The 14,833-nt window shown below is 38.1% G+C and overlaps 1 long non-coding RNA gene across 1 annotated transcript in view; it reads left to right on the forward strand.

Moving 5' to 3' along the window:
- The window catches only part of LOC140511348 (uncharacterized), a 59,819-nt gene extending 50,452 nt beyond the window's left edge, over window positions 1–9,367 (forward strand). Inside the window, exons 2-3 of the long non-coding RNA XR_011969508.1 lie at window positions 5,027–5,103; window positions 6,687–9,367. This is a non-coding gene — a long non-coding RNA (uncharacterized lncRNA). The remainder of the gene's footprint in view (window positions 1–5,026; window positions 5,104–6,686) is intronic.
- Window positions 9,368–14,833: the final 5,466 nt, after the last annotated feature.

Below are 14,833 nucleotides of genomic sequence, written 5' to 3' on the forward strand. Positions count from 1 at the left end.
GAGATAAGGGTCTTGCACAGATTAGCAAAAAATTCAAGATGTGGTTTTTTTATGTCCTTAAAAAAAAACCCTCAAAAAGAGGAGGCTTTGAGGGATGCCCTTGTAAACACTCTTGCTTTTTTTCTAGTGAAGTATCAGCCAACTGTTTGTAGCAAATTTTGTGGGGAAAATTATGAAGCATATTAACTTTATTTGCTTATTTTATTCAACAAGGATTTATTAAATACTGCATCATTTCTCATCTTTTTTCAGGGTCAAGTTTAGTTATTCTGACTGGACAAGGAGAGTTCAGTTTCATTTTGTTGTACAACTGATTAAATTCAAGGGCATCATATAGAGCACCATGGTAGGGATTGGAAGAGATACAAAGTTTAAAGAAGACCTAGTACTTCCTTCATTGAAGTTATAATCTAGGAGCAGATAAGGTAAAAATATAGCTTGTTTTAGTAGCTAGAGGGATGAACCTGGAACCAGAAAGAACTAGACTTGAAATTTGCGTCAGACACTATCTGTATGATTTTGAGTGAGTTAACTAAGCTCTCAGGCTCAGTTTCTCCATCTCTAAAATGGGGATAATAGCATCTACCTTAAAGAGTTATTATGGAGATCAAATAGAATGATGTATGCAAATCACTTTCTAAATGTTGAAGTGCTATATAAAAATTAGCAATTATGAATACCATATTATGTTAGAAGTGCATTAAGAAAGTACAAAACAAAAGTGCTATATGAGGTTTGAGGGGAATGGAAAAGAGATCACAAACTGGAGAGAAAAATTGATACTGTAGGCATGGACCTTGAATGTACTGGTATTGTCCATTTCTGTCCCTCCACTCCTGAGTCCCCATTGTGATCAACTCTCACAGGCATTCCTTTGAAGAAGATTTAATGTGTTTATGTGTTCTACAGAGGGAACAGCAGAGCACCTTCTACACAAAGGCCACCAATAAATGTGAGATAAGAATGCTGGTATTATTCTCTTTTGAGCTTTGGCCTCTTTGAAGCCCATGTTTTGGTCCAGCACCATGGGGCCTGGGGCATTTTCTTGGAAGTCACCTGAGGCATAATTGCTCTTATTGTTTTAGAGGTGGCATTGGGCCAGTTCATCTGCTTCCTCTTGGGGCTGGTAAGCAAGCACTATGGTAGCTCTTGTTCTGACAAGATTCATTCCACAAGTGAGATGCATGGTTATGTTGGGCACTGAGAAGAATAAAGAAGAAACAAAACATGGGGCCCCTGCCTACCCTTATTCCTTAGTTCCCTGACATTTGAGCTATATTCTCAAAAGTCTCTACTGACATTCCTCTTTCCAAGTGAAATGGTCTTTTCTCATTACTCCTCCTCCTCCACTTCTTTGATATCATTTAAAACTGTGGAGCATCACAATCTAGCAAAAACAAAAATTCCCACTTGGATTCCAAAATACTGGATCTTCATGCTTTTCCTTCTACCTCTCTTATTATGTCTTTTCTTTCTCCTTTTCTTCTCTTTTTTATTCTGCCTTCTAACAGTGGACTTTCTTCACTTTTCCTCCTTTTCCTCTCTCTACTTTGGTCAGCTGATCTTGTCTCATGGCATTAGTCTCTGATTCTAATTCAATAAACATTTTATGGGTGCCTACTATGTACAAAAGGATTCTTTTTCATGGACCAGTGATCTCATTGGTGTAGGAAACAGTCAGTAAAGGGACTCCCTCTACCATTGTATATCAATACCTGCTCTATAGTTTAGAGCCTTAGAAAATAACCTGGAGTGATGAGAGGTAGTGATCAGCCCAGGGTTGCACAGCCAGTAGGTGTCAGCCTATCACGCATTGCCAAACACCAACCTTGGGTGACTCCTGTCATCCGCCGCTTTTGCTTCTATTCATGAACTGCTGAATAGAGTGGAGAAAGTCATGAAACTGACTAGGCCCACTTAAAAGCGATGTACAATCTCAACTGAGCCTTCATGTAGTAAAGCAATCTTTTAATACTTCTCTAATTAATTTACTTGGCCCAGCTAAGTGACACTGTGGATAGGGTGCCAGTTCAAATCTGGCTTCAGACGTTTACTCTCTGTGTGACCCTGAGCAAGCCACTTAACCCTGTTTATCTCAGTTTCCTCATCTCCAAAATGAGCTGGAGAAGGAAAATGGTAAACCACTCCTGTGTCTTAGCCAAGAAAACCCCCAAAAAGGGGTCACAAAGAGTCTGACATGACTGAAAAATGACTAAACAACTTACTTTGTCACTCAGAATAGCAGACCTTTCCATCTTTCTCATGCCTTTCATATAATCCCTGCCCCAGCCTTTCTCAGTTGAGGATCTAACCTCATATTTCACTGAAAAATTGAGGCCAATTATTGAGAATTTCCTTTTCTCCCCTTCTTATGTCACATCCTTCACTATCTTTTTCCTTCGCCTCTGTTTCATGAGAAGAGGTGGCATTTTTCCTTGCCCAAATAAACCCTTCTACAAGCATTCTTAATCCCAAATCATCCCATGTCCTCTAGCCAGTTACACCCACAATCATCCCCACTTTTTCTCTTATCTTCAGTCTTCCTTCAGTCCTTCCCCCTGATCCCTACTAACAGTCCCATGTCTTCCACACCCTAAAAAAAAAAAAGAATTTTCACTTGATCTGCCCATCCTCCTCTAGCTATGTCTTGCTTCCCTTTCTTGGCTAATCTCCTTGAAGAATCTGTCTATATTCTGTTCCTTTACTTCCTCTCCTTTTACTGCATTCTAAACCTTCTGCAGTCTGTCTTCCAATTTCATCATTCAACTGAAACTGCTTTCTTCAGTGAACTCTTAATTGCCAAATGGAATGGCCTTTTCTCAGTCCTCACCCTTCTTGACTTCTTTTTTAGTTTCCTTTGCTGCCTCTTCATCTAGATTACAGTCTGCTCAGTGTATATGTCCCTCAAGGCTCTGTCCTCTATACTTTCTATATACTATTTTGCTTTCTGATCCATCTTTCATGGATTCAATTATCTAGACTGTATAGATGATTCTTAGATCTATTCATTCAGCCCTGACCATTCTCTTGGCCTATGCCCTTACTTCTCCAAATATGTATTAGACAGTTTGAACTAGATGTCTTCTGGAGACGATAGATTTGCAGTGCTTGACTTGGAAATGGTAGTTTTCATGTTTTTCTCCCCTTGCTTTCTAAATTCCCAGTGTCCTAAATGAAACCTTTTAAATTCTAAAAAATGCTTTCCCCACAATGACCTTTGAGGTCAGTAGGACAAGTATTGCTGTTATCTTTATTTTCCAGATGTGGAAACTGTAAGATGCAACAATGGATAGAGTGGTGGGCCTGGAGTCGGAAAGACCTGAGTTCAAATTCAGCCTCCAATCCAGCCATCTTACTAGGCAACCTGGGCAAGTCCCTTAACTTCTTTCTGCCAGTTTCCTCAGCTGCAACATGGATATAATAACACCTAACTCTCAGGGTTATTGTGATTAAGGGTGATAATATTTGTTCAGTTGTTTCAATCATGTGTGGCTCTTTGTGACCCTTTTAGGGTTTTTCTTGGCAAAGATACTGGAGGGGTTTTCCATTTCCTTCTCCAGCTTATTTTACAGATGAGAAAACTGAGGCAAACAGGGTTAAAAGTGATTTGCCCAAGGTCACACAACTAGTAAGCACCTGAAGCCTGATTTGAATTCAAGTCTTCCTGATTTCAGGCTTTGCACTGTATCCACTGTACCACCTAGCTAGCCCATTTGTAAAGCACTTAGGGCAATACTAGATACTTAATAATTGCTTATTAATTCCCTTCTTCCCTCTTTTCCCTCCCTCCCTCCCTCCCTCCCTCCCTCCTTTCTTCCTCCCTCTCTTCTTCTTTCCTTCCTTCCTTCCTTCCTCCCTCCCTCCCTTCTTCCTTCCTTCCTTCCTTCCTTCCTTCCTTCCTTCCTTCCTTCCTACTAGAGCTGAACTTTGAACCAAAATTTTCTGACTCCAAGTTTGCTAAATGCTTTACATTTTACTGGGCTGCCAATAAATATATGTTAATTTGAATTAAATTGGAAATAACAATAGAAATAATAACTAGCATTTATATAGCATTTTAAGATTTGTAAAACACTTTATAAATATTAACTCATTTTATCCTATATTAACTCATTTTATCCTTACAATAGTCCCAGGGATAAATGCTATTATTATCCCCATTTAACAGATTAGGAAACTGAGGCAGAATGCAGTGAAGTGATTATCCAAAGTAAATATTTGTAGCCATTTTTGACTCATGTCTTCCTGATTCTAGGCCCCCTGGTCTATCAACTGTACCACTTTGCTATCCAAAAAATAGGAAACTGCCAGGTTGTAAAGGACCTTAGCTATTAAACTAGATTGAGGATATTAGCCTTTTTCAGTAGGCCACAAAGAGTTAGTTATTGAAGGAGTTGGAGTGTTAGAGTGACATGATTAGATCTATGCATAAGGAAGGTTAATTTGGCAGAAGTATAAAGGATGGATTGGAGGGAGGACAGAGGGAAGGAGGAGACTAGAAGCTCAATAAATTCTTGCTGGTTAGTTAGTTGTTGGATTGATGATGCATCTTGCTTTTCAACTTATCAGTTCCACAAGGCCTGATTATTGCATGTCCGTATCTCTGTCAGTAGTGGCATTTAAATCCCCCACAATGGGAAATCTGTCAGATGTTCATGCTGCTGTAATAGATTTGTCTGGATCTATAAAATGTCTCTTTTTCCTCATCAGTGTTTCTCATGGTCTGGTAAATCTGGGAAAACTCCTAGAACCCATCCTGATTAGTTAGAAAATGGATAGAGTATCTACTAGAAAAGGATATCTTAAAAAAATTAATTTAATTTACTTTTAACACCTGCTTCCCTACTTCTGTTGAATAAATTGGCTATATCCCTGATTTCCTATCTTCTTTCCATATTATTTTCTTACCCTACCCCTGCAGTACTTTTTTTTTAAGTTTTAATGCTGATCATAAATTGACTGGCTTTCTTTCCTCTTCCTCATATAATTCTGACTTTTTATATTTTAACATTAAATCTTTTCCCAGGTTCACCATGAGCAGCTTCTCAGATTTCACCTTCTTTCATTGTTCTGAATCATCTCATCTGATCCATCCTTTTCCAGGTACACTATTTCACCCTTTTTATGTAGCAACATGAATATATTTCATGAAAGTAAAACCAACTCTTTTATCACCTTCAAATCCATTCTTGATACCCACTATCTTCATTAAATCTCCATATAGCAAATATACAAATATACCCTCCTTTTTCTTTCTAGTTGAGCATGGTATTTTCTAGACCTGTTACTATGAGGATAAAACTACCTTGGTTTGTTCAAGGTAAAATAAATTACTAACCTAAATTGTATTATTGTGTGGTTGATTGGTTCAAAATATTATAGGATCAGAAGAATTTGGAGTTGAAAGAGGTATTAGAGATCATCTAGTCACTTTATATATTAAAAAAAATTGAATGATTTTTTTGGGGGTCCCACCATGGGTATCCTGGTAAATATTTAACAACATTCTTTCTGGGGGAAGAAGGACTGATACACTTTTAAGTTAAATCTATAATGTTAATACTTTCTTAAATCTATACAATCAACAAAACAAGAAATCAAACTAATTTGTAGTGTTTGATGATTTCAGGGGTGTAGATGCTCGCAATAAAAATTTAATAATCAGCTCCCCACATGAATTTGTTAGCACCAGCTCCAGCAAACCCCTAGGTCTCGTATTTTAGGAGTAACACTGTCATCATAAAGCATACCTAAAAGAGAGTAATCAGCATAGGAATGGGTCCTCAAACCCCTGTAAGATATTCTTTAGAGGTTGTCTTTCTAGGAACAGTTGAAAGAATTGAGGACATTGGAGAAGAGTAGACTGAAAAGAAGTGCTACTATTTTCAAGTGTCTAATATTATAACATGACTTTGGTAGAATATATATATATATATGTGTGTGTGTGTGTGTGTGTGTGTGTGTGTATGTATCTATCTATCTATCTATATAGATAGATAGATACACATATATATTCACACACAAATAGGTAGAAGTTCCAAAAAAAAGGAAATTTTGATTCTCTGTAATTAAGAGCTTTGTATAACAGGACTAGGCAATAATCAGTAGGTTGCTTCATAGTATGATAAGCATTACATCATCATCTTTCAACTTTCTCCATCTACACTACAACCAATCCTAGTTCTAAACTTTGTTTCCTCCTGGGCTATAGCAATAACCTGCTGGATGGTTTCCCTTCCTCAAGTCTTTCCCAACTCCAATCCATCCTCCATAAAGTTGCCAAAGTGATGTTTCTAAAGTACAGGGTTCCCCACACTGTGCCTCTGCACAGGCTTTCTCCCAGTCCCACACCTCTGCCTCTTGAACATCCTAATTTCTTTCAAGGTTCAGTTTAAGGGTCACTCCTCTCCCCTCTCCTGCTCCTCCAGAATGTAAGCCCTTTGAGGGTAGAGAATGCTTATTTGTCTTTGCATCCCCAATTTTAGCATTGCCATTGGCACACAGTAGTAGGACCTTAATACATATTTGCTGAATTGAATAAACAAAATTTAGGGAGAGGTTAGATCACTGTCTTTTGGTGTTGTTACTGAGAAAATTCTATAGCACCTGAGTGGGTAGACTTGATTGAGTTCTTTTTTCTTTATTCTTTTTCTTTTTTCTTTTTCTTTTTTTTTGTGGATTGGGAGAATACAAAGCCAATGAGACAATGTACACAGAGCACATGAAGACTTTTCCCAGGGGAATGGGTAGATGAGAACAATTTGTTCTACCATCTATGAAGGTGGCTGAAGCAGGTACTATGGAGTCATTGAAGACACCAAGGTGATCCACTGCATCCCAGGTCATCGACAATCTTTTTGACTTTTGTGCTGCTACTGGACTTCAATGACTCAGGAAGAGAGAGTGAGATGGATGACTTTGCCACAACTCTGCCTCACTTCGATCCAATTCACAGGCAAGTCAAGAAATTACCCATGATGCCACTGATCCTTTTGGAAAATGAAGGGCAAACAACAGCTACAAAAAGACAGAGAAAAAAGGAAAGAGAGCAAATGCTGCAAAACCTGAACCTCCTCTTCTCTTTAATACCCTCTGAGAGGGATTAAAGTCTGATCCCCTACTCCCTTCAACTCTTCTCTGCTGAAGTATTGGATTTTTAATGTTTAATTCAACTCATTTGGATTGAAGCATTAAAAGTTTGTGCTCTCTAAATTTCTTGCACTGAGGTCAAACTACAGAGGTACCACATAGTTCAATCAATCAATAATGTTTATTGATTGGTTAAACATTTATTTAGCACTTACTACTCCGGGCACTGTGCTAAGTGCTAAGAACACAAAAAGAATCAAAAGATAGTTCCTATCCTCAAAGAGCTTACATTCTAATGGGGAAAAACATGCAAAAAACATGCAAAGCAAGCTATATTCTGGATAAATAGGAAACAATTAACAGAGGGAAGGCACTGGAACTGAAGGACTGAGGAAGACTTCCTGTAGTGGCTTTTATTAGGATTCCCATTTTACAGATAATGAAACAGAGATTCAGAGAAATTATGACTTGTCTAAGGTATCAGAGCTAGTAAAGGTTAAGGTTCAAACCAAGTCTTTTGACTCCTTGTCCAATTCCCACTATGTCTTCTTTCCCTGGAGGGGTTTGGACGTTGGTTTGCTGTTGATTGAAAACCCTCAAAAGGCTGTTGTCTTATTGTGAGTTCCTTGCCCAAAGAAACAAATAGAAATGGTTCCCACAGTGGTGATCCCTCTCTGCCCTGATTGGAGTTCCTTATTTGGTTCTGCCATAAGTGACTAGACAGTGAATGATTGGTTAAAGGCATTGGAAAGGCTATCAGCTCTTGTGAGGGAGAGAGCTTTCTGAATGCCTTTAGTGGGAAGAGGAAAAGATCAAAGGGACATTTTCTCTAGTTGTCAGGAAAAAAAACCAAACAAACTCAAACAACTTTTTTGTTTGGAAGCCAGGCTCGCTCCTACTGCCTTGTGTTTCCCTATAGGGATGGAAGGACTTTTCCCAGCCCTGGGACCCATGATGATCGAAATTCTCCGTGGTTCTGGTTTACTATGCCAGGTGAAAGCACATCCTTCAAAACCCAACTGTTGCTGAGTATTTTCTCAGACTCTGTTGTGTCTGACTCCATCTCACTCTCTCTTCCTGAGTCACTGAAGTCCATTGGCAGGACAAACATGTATCCTATCAGACAGGTGGGGAAGATGTGTTCAATTCTCTGTGACCTTATTTGGGGTTTTCTTGGACAAACCATTGGTTTGCCATTTCCTTCTCCAGCTCATTTTACAGATGAGATAACTGAGGCAAACATCTTTAGGTGATTCGTCCAGGATTACATAGCTAGTAAGTGACATAGCTAGTAAGTGTCTGAGATTAGTTTTAAACTCTGGAAGAGGAGTCTTCCTGACTCCAATCCTGGCCCTCTACCTCTACAATTCTATTTAGCTTCCGTGGCCTATCCCAGCCCAGAGAAATCTCTTCCTTTTCTGCCTTTTAGACTTAAGACATTTACCATTCAGTGAAGTGCTTCATCACAGACAGTCTGTCTCTAATAATAGCAGCCAATTAGCTCTTTACCTTGTTTGTAGATTTTGCTGATATATAATACTGTCTTTGTTTCTTAATCATTTCAGGTGTGTCTAGCTCCCTGAAACACTGTAAATTCCTCATGGGCAATGACCACACCTCTTACTTTCTTGTATTCCAGGATTTCAAAAACAGGGCTAGACACATAATCTTTGCTCAATAAATATTTATGATTTGAGGTAATAGCCCTCTGAGAAGTTGACTTTTTTTTTTCTATTTTCCATGGAGAACTTTTTAACTATCACAGCCATTTTCTGACATATTGTCCCCCTATTCTACTGACCCCCCCCCCTTAGAATAGAGAAAAAATTAAGCAAATTAAATGGAAAAGTAAGCAGTGGATATGTCATGTTATGACCCATAGTTCCCCATCTGCCTGACAGGATAAATGTTTCATCCTATATTGTCTGGAACCAATATTATTTATTTCAATTAATTAGAGCTGACTTTTACATTACTATTTTACATTATTATACGTGATTTATATTATCATAGTCTTCATGTGTATAGTTTCTTTCAGTCTGCTTTCCTGTTTGTATCACTTCATAGAAGATGTCTAAATTTTATTGTATTTTTATTCTGAATTTGATAAACTCCAAAAAGATGAACATTTCCACTTAGAAGTTATAAAGGAAAAGAGGATTATATGTGAATCTTCAAATATATGTTACATATAGGTTTTTTTAGAAAAATGTATATAATAAATTCAACATATTACTTTTAAAACTGCCGTGCTTTCCATTCTCTTCTGTGCATTTTAAATTTCTTTCCTCCCTCCCTCCCTCCCTCCCTCCCTTCCTTCCTTCCTTCCTTCCTTCCTTCCTTCCTTCCTTCCTTCCTTCCTTCCTTTGTTTCTTCCTTCCTTCTTTTTTTCCTATCACTATCTCCCTTTTGCCCTCCTAAAATTCCCCCATGGAAAAAAAAACACAATCCTCCTGACAAGTAAGCATAGTCAAGCAAAACAAAAACCACATTCTTTTTAAAAATCACATTTATTTCTAAATATATCCCTTTCCCTATCCAATAAGCCTTCCCAAGTAACAAAAATTTTTTTTAAAAAATATTTCTGCCAAACCAATCAATATGACTACATCTGACAGTGTGCAATGTTGTATCTACATCCATAGTCTCACTTTTAGGATTATAGGCTTTAGAGCTGAAAGAGCCTCTGAAAGTCATTAAGCCCAACTTCCTCAATTTTCAGATGATGAAATCGAGACCTAAGGAGGTTAAGCAACTTGTTTAAGTTTACATAGTAGGAGAAATGGCCTTTGAACCCACAACCTTTGACTCTGGTGATTTCATTTTTTAAAATTCAATTTTATTTTATTTTCGATTCCAAATTCTCTTCTCAATTCATTGAGACGAAAAGAAACAAAACTTATTACAAATATGTATAGTTATGCAAACAAATTTTCTCATTAGCTGTTAAAAAAGGCAAAAAAAAAAGGAAAAAGAAAAAAAATTGACTTCAAAATGCACTCTGAGTCCATCAGTTCTCTATCTGGAGGCCGTGAGCATGCTCCATCATGAGTCCTTTGGAATTATAATACAAATAAAGACATTTTCAATGCTCAGAAATGTATGTCTCTTTTCTGAATCTTGAGTCCATCAGCCTCCATCAGGAGGTGGCTGGTGTGCTTCATTATCCATGTTCTGGTTTCATGGTTGGTTACTACATATGCAATGTTACACATTGATAAAAGTCCTTAAGTCTTTTAAAGTTGTTTTTCTTTAGAAAGTTGTTTTTACACTATAAATTGTTCCCTTGGTTCTATTCACTTTACTCTGCTTCAGTTTGTATTATTTTCCCCAGATTTCTCTTAAATAGCCCATTTTATCTTTTCTTAAAAGTACAATAATATTCTTCTGTTCCATCTATATACCATAATTTGTTCAGCCATTTCCTAATTGATGGGCATCTCCTTCTCCCCTCCCCCAGTTCTTTGCTGAAAAAAGAGCTGCTATAAATATTTTTGGACATTTGAGTTCTTTTCCTCTCTTTTTGATCTCTTTGGGATTTAGACTTCACAACTAGTTTAGTGACATTTTGGGTGTAGTTCAAAATGGTTCTTTAGAAAGATGACCAATTCACAGCTCCAATAACAATGTACTCATTTTCCTATATTCCCTCCAACAACTGTCATTTTTTCTTTTTTGTCATCTTTGCCAATCTGATTAATATTGGTCTTCAGGTTTTCATTTCTTTTTCTTGAATTATTAGTGATTTGGGTCATTTTTCATATAGTTGTTAATAGTTGGGATTTCTTCTTTTCACTTCCTTGACCATTTCTCTATTACAGAATGGCTCTAATTCTTATAAATTTGGAATAGTTCTTTATATAGCTTGAATACCAGATCTTTACTGAAGGAATTTGCTGTAAAGATTCCACCCCCACCCCCACCCCTGCCATTACATTTCCTTTCTAATTTTAATGACATTGTTTTGATTGTATAAAAACTTTTCGGGGGTAGAGCCAAGATGGCGGAGTAGAAAGACGCTCCAAACCCACAACCCATAGAACATCTACAAAAAAGTAACTCATGGCGAATTCTGCACCCAGAGGCCGCAGAACATTGGAGCAAGGGAGATTTCTGTTCCAGAGAGACCTGCAAACCTCTCTCAAAAGGTCCTTCACGCCACGGACTGGGCGCCAGGACTGGAAGCTGAGTACAGCCCTGCCGCAGCCACGGCACTGAGAGGAAAAGATCCGAGCGGGCTTCAGGGACGGAATCTCCAGTGGCCACATGGGTCCCTCCACCCAGAGGTGACAGGGGTCGGTGAGAGGGTCTCTTTGGCGGGTCGAGAGGGGAGTGGGGTGCCCCCATAACTCAGGCCCCCTCGGGAGGCAACAGCGGAGGCGGGAGCAGACAAGGGCTCCCCAAGCAGGCAGGAGCCTGGATCCATTGTTGAAGGTCTCTGCATAAACCCCCTGAGGGAACTGAGGCTGAGAGGCGGCCCTGCCCCCACCTGAGCACCTGAACTTAATCACACACTGAATAGCAGCCCTGCCCCCGCCCCCACCCAAAGCCCTGAGGCTGGAGAGCAGCATTTGAATCTCAAACCCCAAGCACTGGCTGGGAGGATCAGGAGGCGAAGTGGGTGTGAAGAGAATATTCAGAAGTCAAATCACTGGCTGGGAAAATGCCCAGAAAAGGGAAAAGAAATAAGACTATAGAAGGTTACTTTCTTGGGGAACAGGCATTTCCTCCCTTCCTTTCTGATGAGGAAGAACAATGCTTACCATCAGGCAAAGACACAGAAGTCAAGGCCTCTATATCCCAGCCCACTCAATGGGCTCAGGCCATAGAAGGGCTCATAGAAAATCAAGTTAGAGAGGTGGAAGAAAAGCTGGGAAGAGAAATGAGAGACATGCAGTCAAAGCATGAACAGCAGATCAGCTCCCTGCTAAAGGAGACCCAAAAAAATGCTGAAGAAAATAACACCTTGAAAAATAGGCTAACTCAATTGGCAAAAGAGGTTCAAGAAGCCAATGAGGAGAAGAATGCTTTCAAAAGCAGAATTAGCCAGATGGAAAAGGAGATTCAAAGGTTCACTGAAGAAAATAGTTCTTTCAAAATTAGAATGGAACAGATGGAGGCTAATGACTTTATGAGAAACCAAGAAATCACAAAACAAAACCAAAAGAATGAAAAAATGGAAGATAACGTGAAATATCTCATTGGAAAAACAACTGACCTAGAGAATAGATCTAGGAGAGACAATTTAAAAATTATGGGCCTACCTGAAAGCTAGGATCAAAAAAAGAGCCTAGACATCATCTTTCATGAAATTATCAAGGAAAACTGCCCTGAGATTCTAGAACCAGAGGGCAAAAATCAGTATTCAAGGAATCCACAGATCACCGCCTGAAAGAGATCCAAAAAGAGAAACTCCTAGGAACATTGTGGCCAAATTCCAGAGTTCCCAGGTCAAGGAGAAAATATTGCAAGCAGCTAGAAAGAAACAATTCAAGTATTGTGGAAATACAATCAGGATAACACAAGATCTAGCAGCTTCCACATTAAGGGATCAAAGGGCGTGGAATAGGATATTCCAGAAGTCAAAGGAACTAGGACTAAAACCAAGAATCACCTACCCAGCAAAACTGAATATAATACTTCAGGGGAAAAATTGGTCTTTCAATGAAATAGAGGACTTTCAAGCATTCTTGATGAAAAGACCAGAGCTGAAAAGAAAATTTGACTTTCAAACACAAGAATGAAGAGAAGCATGAAAAAGTAAATAGCAAAGAGAAGTCATAAGGGACTTTACAAAAGTTGAACTGTTTACATTCCTACATGGAAAGACAATATTTGTAACTCTTGAAACTATTCAGCATCTGGGTACAGGGTGGGATAACACACACACACATGCACACGCACACACACAGACACATAGAGACAGAGTGCACAGAGTGAACTGAAGAGGAGGGGATCATATCTTAAAAAAATGAAATCAAGCAGTGAGAGAGAAATATATTGGGAGGAGAAAGGGAGAAATGGAATGGGGCAAATTATCTCTCATAAAAGAGGCAAGCAAAAGACTTATTAGTGGAGGGATAAAGAGGGGAGGTGAGAGAAAAACATGGTTTACTCTCATCACATTCCACTAAAGGAAGGAATAAAATGCACAGTCATTTTGGTATGAAAACCTATCTTACAATACAGGAAAGTGGAGGATAAGGGGATAAGCAGGGTGGGGGGGATGATGGAAGGGAGGGCACGGGGAGGAGGGAGCAATTTGAGGTCAACACTCATGGGGAAGGTCAGGATCAAAAGAGAGAACAGAAATAATGGGGGACAGGATAGGACGGAGGGAAATATAATAAGTTCTTACACAACACTATTATTATGGAAGTCATTTGCAAAACTACACAGATCTGGCCTATATTGAATTGCTTGCCTTCCAAACGAAAGGGGTGGGGAGGGAGGGAGGGCAGATTGGCAGACAGGGGCAATTAGAACGCTCGGTGTTTTGGGGTGGGGGGAGGGGACAAAAGGGGAGAAAATGTGGAACCCAAAATTTTGTGAAAATGAATGTTAAAAGTTAAATAAATTAATTAAAAAAAAACAAAAAAACTTTTCAATTTGAGTAATTTTCAATTTAAGTGATCAAAATTACTCTTTTATTTTCAACAGCAATGGACATTTCCATCTAGTCAAAAACCCTTTATCCTCTCTGTTGATATAGACATTTTCTTTCTTAGTCTTTTAATTTCTTCATGATATGACCTTTTACATCTATGTCTGCTTCTCAGTTTTCCCAGCAGTTTTTGTTGAGTTGCTATTTTTCTGTCTGTATTATTCCTGTATATTGTATATCTAATCTGTTCCACTGGTTGAAATTTTTTAGTTTTAATGCGTTACTAAATAGTTTTAATAATGACTGCTTTGTAGTATGGTTTGAGATCTGATTATCACAAGCCTCTCTTCAGTTACTTTTCATTATTTCCTTTGAGAATATTGACATTTTGTTCCTACAGATGAATTTTGTTATTTTTTTCTAGTTTGTAATGTAATCCTTTGGTAATTGATTTGTATGACATTGAATAAACAAATCAATGAAGTAAGGTCACTTTTATTATAGTGGCATGGCGTAACCATGAGTAATCAGTATCTTTTCACTCATATCTGTAGTTCTGTAGAGTATTTTGTAGCTTTAATCATATAATTTCTCTATGTGTCTTGGTAGGTGTGCTCCTAAATAGTTTATATATTCTGTAGTTATTTTAAATTGAATTTCTCTTTCTATACCTTCCTGCTTGGATTTGTTAATAATAAAAATGCTAATGATTTATGTAGCTTTATTTTATATCCTGAAACTTTGCTGAAGTTATCATTTCAATTAATTTTTAGCGACTCAGAAGAAGTCTTTAAGTAAACCATCATATCATTTGCAAAAGCATTTTGTTTCTTCACTGTCTATGCTTATTTCCTCAATTTCATCTATTCAATTTAAATTACCAATTCTCTTGGCATATAAGCAGGTGAAATTACTTCTAAAAGCTAGCATTTTCTAGCACTGTATCAAAGAGTAGTTGTAGACATCCTTGTTTTATCTCTAAAACTTTTAAAAAAGCTCTAGTTTATTTTCACTGGATATAATGCTGACTCTTGATTTTAGTTTAGGTACTATTTACTTGTGTGTATGTGTGTGTTTTTGTGTGTATTTTAGGAGAGACAAAGTTTAATTAGTATCAGCTGATGGGAAGTTGCCAGGTGG

This window comes from Notamacropus eugenii, chromosome 6 (assembly GCF_028372415.1).
Source record: "Notamacropus eugenii isolate mMacEug1 chromosome 6, mMacEug1.pri_v2, whole genome shotgun sequence".
NCBI classification, from domain to species: Eukaryota; Metazoa; Chordata; class Mammalia; order Diprotodontia; family Macropodidae; genus Notamacropus; species Notamacropus eugenii.